Raw genomic sequence first — 7,379 nt, 5'->3', positions numbered from 1 at the left:
TTAGCTTATAGGGAGTTTATGTGTTTGTTTGTTTAAATGCTCGTAAAAGTGTAATGATGAAAGAATGAAGAAGGCACTAAATGGCTGTCACGTCCTTATCTCTCCCAGAGCACTCTGATGTTAATTTCCATGGAGTGCCGGCATCCTGCCTTCATTCAGGCTTTCAGTATTTTATTGACAAGGTGAAAGCAGAGGGAATGACAGGAGAGATAAGAGGAGGAGGATTAGAGAGCAGAGTCATACAACATATCCACTGCTAACTGTGGCATATTTATATAATCCTGATTATATCTTGGTTGCAGATTTACCATGAAGAAATACATTATAAACACTTCAGTGAACTGAAAAGACGACAGGAAGAAAGCAAAGAAGCAAGATGTTTTGAGTTCATCCACCATAACGCTTTAGGAAGTAAGGCCTGTCTTAAACACTTTCTACATGTACACCTTCGAGTGACTGAATAACAATGGCGCTGACAAGACAAGGCCAAATATGTCTATAAACTGTTCAAAGAAGTCTGTTAGATGAATGGAAGAAAATTGACTCATTTTATGCTTTTAAAGAGATTTCTGTGGAAGAATTAAGAGCTGAAATATTTCTTTGGTAAAGACGAAGCAGCCCATGGTTCTCGCAGAAGTAAGCAACACAAAGTAAAAACTTTGTCAAAGAACTAAAAACAGTGACACTGTCCTTGTCTTTCCCACTTGAAACAGACAGACATGTATTTATTAGTGCTGTGGTTTAGAGAAACGCTGCAGCAGCACCAGAGAATGGGAAAAAGCTCCACGACTGTCCTCGAGTGCATTTTTCTTTGCTTTAAAACAACAATATGTTAAGAAAAATGACAACAAAAGGGGGAAAATGTCTGGTCCAGACACAGCTCTTGCAGCACATTAGATAATCCTCACTGGGAACCTTCCCTTTCCACAAATGGGAGAATGAACTGAAGTATTGTTATTACCTTTAACGATTTCTAGAGGATAAGTTTAGCACATAAGCCACAGTTTGGGTTAAATAAACCAATATTTTTTCTCTGTGGGGCTTTAGTAGAGAGCAGGAGGTCAACCTGAGAGTAGCTGTGGCTGCCACACAAAACACTGTGACTTATACACACACACACGCACGAACACACACACGTACGCACTGCTCCTCAGGGAGGGAAACCAGATCTGTTTAGTGGCACTTCATCGCTGGCACTGCCTCTCACTGGCACCCACCAACACACACACACACTCTCTCACACACACACACACACACTCTGGCAGCGTTCCTGGTTAAACTGACAGCTGGCATTCTGTCTTCGCGTACCACTGACACACTGAGGCCTTATTTGTAGCCAGTTCCACCTTTACTGGGATTCTTCCAAACCCAGTGGAATTACAACTGTGTTAACCGACTCCTCACCTAACCAGATATGTGGCTCTCCGGTTACATGCCACCGTGCGGTTTTACAGTCATGAAGAGCGACTTTTACGGGCGTCGTTTTGCAGATGATGTCAAACATTTAGTGTTCCGGCAATGGCACGAGGAAAGTTATGATCCCTATCAGTGCCACAGCGATATAATTTGCTCCCTGATATGATAACTATCAAGAGATGTCGTGACATTTTGATTCTGAGCTGTTACATAGCAACAATATTTGATCTGAGAAAAGCAGTGATCTTATTTTGCATTAGAAGCTAACACATAAGCAGAGCTTACCTAAAAGAAGTAAACATGTGTGGTTTAAGCTCGGAAGTAAATCCAATACTGTTTCCAGACTGAGCTGTGGTTATTTTTATTATAATAAAATAAGCAATGTGTCTTTTTTTTGGCTGCTTCCTTTAAAGATCACCACAGAAAGATTATCTGCCTCCATCTCTAACATCCTCCTCTGTCGCACCACCCTTCTGCATGTCCTCCTTCACCACATCCATGAATCTTCTCTGTGGTCTTCCTCTTTTCCTCCTGCCTGGCAGTTTCATGTTCAGCATCCCTTTTTCCAGTGTATCCACCATCCCCCCTCTGCACATGTCCAAACCATCTCAGCCTTGCCTTTCTGACTTTATCTCCAAACCGCTCTTCTCCTGTCTCCAGTGCATACCTCCACCTCTCCAGGATCTCTTCCACCTGCTCCTTACTCTTACTGCAGATCACAATATCATCTGCAGACATCATAGTTCACAGAAACTCCTGTTTGACCTCGTCTGTCAGCTTCTCCATCATCACTGCTATAAAGAAGAGAATCAGAGGCAACCCCTGATGTAATCCCACCCCCACCTTGAATACATCTGCAACTCCTACTGCACTGTCTCGCTGTCCTCATGCATGTCCTGCAACACCCTCACATACTCCTGGCTTCCTCATGCCGTACCACAGTTTCTCTCGCAGCATCCTATCATGTGCTTTCTCTACATCCACAAAGACAAAGTGAAACTCCTTCTGACCTTCTTTTAACTTCTCCATTAACACTCTCAAAGCAAACACTACATTTGTAGTGCTCTTTCTTGACATGAAATCAGTGCTGCTCGCTGATTGTCAACTTTCTTCTCAACCTATCTTCAACAATTTTTCCCATAGCTTCATGGTATTTGAATTTGATCCCCTTGTAGTGGCTACAGCTTTGCACATCACCCTTGTTCTTGGAAATCAGTACCAGTACACTTCCTCTCCAATCCTCAGGCTTCCTCTTACTCTCCAGGATTGTGTTAAACAATCTTTTTTTAAAAGTCCATCGCCCTGCCATACCTGCACATGTATGTCATGTGGACTTCCTCACTTCCGCTTTGCTAATCCTCTGCATTTCCCGATTAACTAACTTTCTTCATCTATCCTCTTCCCACTCTCTCTCTCTTTCTACATTTTCCCCATCATACAAGTCAGTTTCCTCCACTTTGCAAGCGACTTCCAGCCCAGCGCCTCCATTCATTCTGTTTTGTGCCAACATATCTGTTGTTGTTGATGCTTGCTCTGGCCCTCCCCACCTCTTAATTTCCACGTATGCTCACGGAAGTGGAAATGTTCCAGAGGAGCAAATCCATCAATTTCCTTAACCACTTATCCAGCCACGGAGGGCTGTGAGCCTGCCTCCTATGAGAGACTAACACAGAGAGATGGACAACAGATCATGCTCAAATTCACATCTACAACTAGTTAACCTATCACACATGTTGATGGCTAACCAACTTGACATAGTTGTGGTGGACAAGCAGAGGAAGGCAGCCATAGTGATAGCTGTAGCTATACCGAGTGATAGCAACATGAGGTAGAAGGAACATGAGAGGGTGGAGAAGTACCAAAGACTGAGAAGAGGAGGGTGAAGGTAACTCTGGTCCCAGTGGTGATCAGAGCACTCGGTGCAGTGACCCCCAAGCTATTCGAGTGGCTCCAGCAGACTCCAGGAACAACATCCGAGATCTTTTGTTCAGAAAATCGCAGTCCTAGGAAGAGCAAAGATACTGCGCAAGACCCTCAAGCTCCCAGGCCTCCCAGGGAATTTTTTTTACTGTTAATGTAAGACATTTGGGGCTTTTACCTGACTCTGTATGCAACTCTGTGTGTTATATGAGTGTAGGTTTGAACAGGGTCAGAAGTGTCTGAGCTGGCCGGTGCATTGATTTGACCACTTCTAAAGTTTTTTCTATTTCTCTGGGAGGTTTATTTGGCTTTTTTAGCTTAATGATGGCCTCCTTCACTTGCATCACGACTTTGGACATATATTGAGAGTTTTAGTGCAAACATCCTTCAACTTGAACACTTGGAATCAACTCCAGATTGTTTGTCTGCTTAATTTATCACGAAATAACCAACTAGCCTGACCTGGCCATGAAACTCTCAGTCAGGTGTACAGTTAACTTTTGAGCCTCTAAAAATGGAGACACTAAGTATAAAAATTGTCAAACCCCTTGAATTAAAGCTGAATGTCTGCACTACAATAACATCTTTATTGTTTGATTTAAAATCCCCTCTGATGACATACAGTGACAAAAACTCTAAACATTGTGTAATCATCCAAAGACTAATGGATCTAAGTCTATATAAATGGGTTCTTAATGCTTATAGGCATATTGTGAAAGTGGGTTAGAAACAGTTAGGTAGTTGTTAAATGCAATAACCTCGAATAAGCAGTGGAACAGAAAACTCAGCCTTTGAAAACCGTATTTGCAATGAACGATCAGAAACAAAGTTCATGTTCTTTAGCTGTATAAATACGATTTCTCAGCTACCTCCAAGAAGTCGACATTTTGGAGCAGAACAAACATTACGTATCGAAGCGACAACACAGCAACACAGATCTACCCGAGTCACCCTGGTGATAGGATCACATGCTCACCACCGCCGTCCGTGACTCAACTCGGAGGTGGGTGTCTGAAAGCTGTCACACTTACACACTCCAGCATCCTACCTAATCATCCACCTACTGTGCCACACAGCAGGGGAGAGCAGGAGAGAGGAAGAGGGAGACAGACTCAAGGAGAGGAGTTAACAAGAGAGGGAGAGGAATGATGAGAAGGAGGAGGAGGAGAACGAGGAAAGAAACAACAAAAGAGTCAGACGAGGAGACAAACACATGCACTTCTGGATGAGGAAACGAGATCGGGGAAGGCCAAATGTATGCAGCGCTGTTTGTCATTTAGCAGCTGTCCCCTGACGCAGCTGAGAGAAAATAAATGGAGGGAGAGATGAGGATGACGTGACTTCTTGTCTCCTCCCCACCTCCCAGTGTGCTGGGTGAGAACTTATCTTCAGGGTGTGGGGACACATGATGAGAGTCTGCAGCCCTCGCCTACATGAGCTCGTCTCACTCAGAAAATCACCGGCATTAAATAGATCCAGTTTGAGCCGGTGTGCCGAGGATGCTTTTTAGTTTTATCGGTTTTACTCAAGACAGTGGGTTGTTTTGACCCACTTTTTTTTCATGTGTAACTAATATGGTTTAGATCTGCTACAATTAATCAATTTATTCATCAGCTGATTGATAGCATGCTGGTTCAAGCTGGAAAAAGGAATCACCTGTGGTAAATTGTGATGGCTCTTCCCCCCCAAGCATATGATGGATGTTAAAATAATCAGCATATGGCTCAGTACTGAAAATACTAATTATCTACAGCATGAAAAATATGGATAATAGGTCATAGAACAATGTGTCAAATAGAAATTGAAGCTTTAACTTGCAACTTTAATAGATTTACTCTCTCTTACTTGTAGCATGTACTCCTGACAACCACAATACAGTAAGCAGTAGAGCCTGAACGATGTATCGTGGGTGCTGAGATATCACTGATATTAGCGATTTGCCAATATCGGTGTTGGTATTTATAATGGCTGATAGTTGAAAACTTACAAAAATAAACTATGTTGTAGAGGTTGATGGTGCATAGTTTGCCCACCAGATGAACATCTACAACTTCCCACTTATGACACATTCCAGATACCTCAGAAATCAGATGCCGTCACTCCCGACTTAACACGTTCCGGAAAAAGTGAGGAAAAACTGGATTTTGTTTTAGTTCTTAGCAAGGCAGAGCCTTTCAGGTGTCACTAGCCATACAGCATTATACTTCTTTTTTTGCACTTTAAAAACACATTCACAGATAGAGCCTGCTCTGTATGCAAATGGCTTATTTAGTCACAAATACACAACAGTGGCAGTACAGATTAAAATCTTTACAGCTGTTTACACACACTGGATAACTCTGGGTATGCTTGTCTACTTCCACTTCCCTAGTGGTAAATCCAAGTTGAGGGGATGTTCTACAAAAAATTTCTGGGAATTTCCGACTTCCGATTTATCCAGGAACGCGACATAATGCAGTAACAGCTGATCTGAGCACAGTGTAAATGAGTAATCCATGACTTGTGCCAGTAGAGCAAGATTACCTTTAAACTGAATTGTTATATATTCTTATATTATTAATGGGGACTCATAAATAAATACACTGAGTGAAATCTGTTTATGGTATCAGTCATAAAAATCCTATATCGGTCACATGTGATACAACTATTCCAAAAACCTCATGAATCCATATTTCATCCATCCATTCTCGACCACTTATCCTTTTTTAGGGTCGCGGGGGGGCTGAAACCTATCCCAGCTGTCTTAGGGCAAGAGGCAGGGTACACCCTGGACAGATTGCCAATAGGAGTCATCACAGTGGACACCCTGCTCCATCTCACCTCATCTCTACATCCTCTTCTGTCACAGCAACCATCTGCATGTCCTCCTTCAGCACATCCACTAGGAAAAGAGCAGTATCGTGGGCATCGTGTAGAGTTTTTCAGAAGTTCACAAATCTGTAGAAACTTCTTCTACAAATTGTGGAACAAGTTCAGAATATTGTTACTCAGTGTAAAATCGTAAAGACATTTAATATCTCATCTAGAGTATATATCATCAAGAGATTCTGAGAATTCTGAGAATCTCAGGCAAACTCTTATGCGGTTATAACAATGGAAATCTGGAATTCTTTTTGGAAAACATGGATGTTGACTCCTCTGGACCGTGGCGTTTAATACACCACCATCACCAGCAGCCTGCAGCGTTGATATAAGACAGGACGGAGCCTGGATTCTCTGTTGCACTAGTTTCTACAGCCATCAAATGTGTTATTTATCCTGACCAACATAAAAATATTCATCCTTGTATAATGCGAGATAAGGAAAAGTGATGGATTCACTATGTCAGAAGCGCCAACCATCCAGTGTGTTGCATTTGTTATTGCAGCAATGACCTAAAAGTGAAAAAAGTTGCAGATAGCGCCTCAAGCTCTTTGAGGCAACTGTTGTTGTGATTTGTTGGCATATAATTTTTTAGTAAATGTGATGGTAAAACACGCCATAGTTTAACTTTGGGTAATAACTCAAAGGCTAAATGAAGAATAACAAAAAGCTTTGTAAAAAATTAAACCCTGGTCCTGATTTTTATTGGTAACCTGATGATTTTATAGCCAGGAATAATATTTAAACTATCAGGTGAAGCTGGCACTTTACACCCTCCAGTCCGTGCTCCAACCCAAAATATACTTTATAAAGGAATAAAAGAACAATAAAACAAAATAAAATTTCAGCCCAAATCAATAAACAGCTCTGTGTGTGTGTTTATGATGTATAGCTGTTTACAGAGCTGTTTATTGAGCATTTTGACTTGAAATATAATTTAATTGTATTGTGGAAGTAGGAAGAGAAAGGACATGTGTGACTTTTTAATGATCAGATGTTGTTTAGCTCGCTGAAATATGGAAATACAGTGCGTCATTGGTTAAAGTAAGCATTCCTTAGTTCACTGAATGGTTTACATTTTAGGAGGAAATGACTCTCTGTTTGAACCCCTGCTGTCAATCTTTGTTTAAGACCGGATAACATTCTAGTCCATGCCATATGAATGAGCCAATTCCTGCAAT

The sequence above is a fragment of the Oreochromis niloticus genome, linkage group LG11 (genome assembly GCF_001858045.2).
Source record: "Oreochromis niloticus isolate F11D_XX linkage group LG11, O_niloticus_UMD_NMBU, whole genome shotgun sequence".
Taxonomy (NCBI): Eukaryota; Metazoa; Chordata; class Actinopteri; order Cichliformes; family Cichlidae; genus Oreochromis; species Oreochromis niloticus.
The sequence above is the reverse complement of the archived record's forward strand: the minus strand, read 5'-3'. Positions refer to the sequence as shown.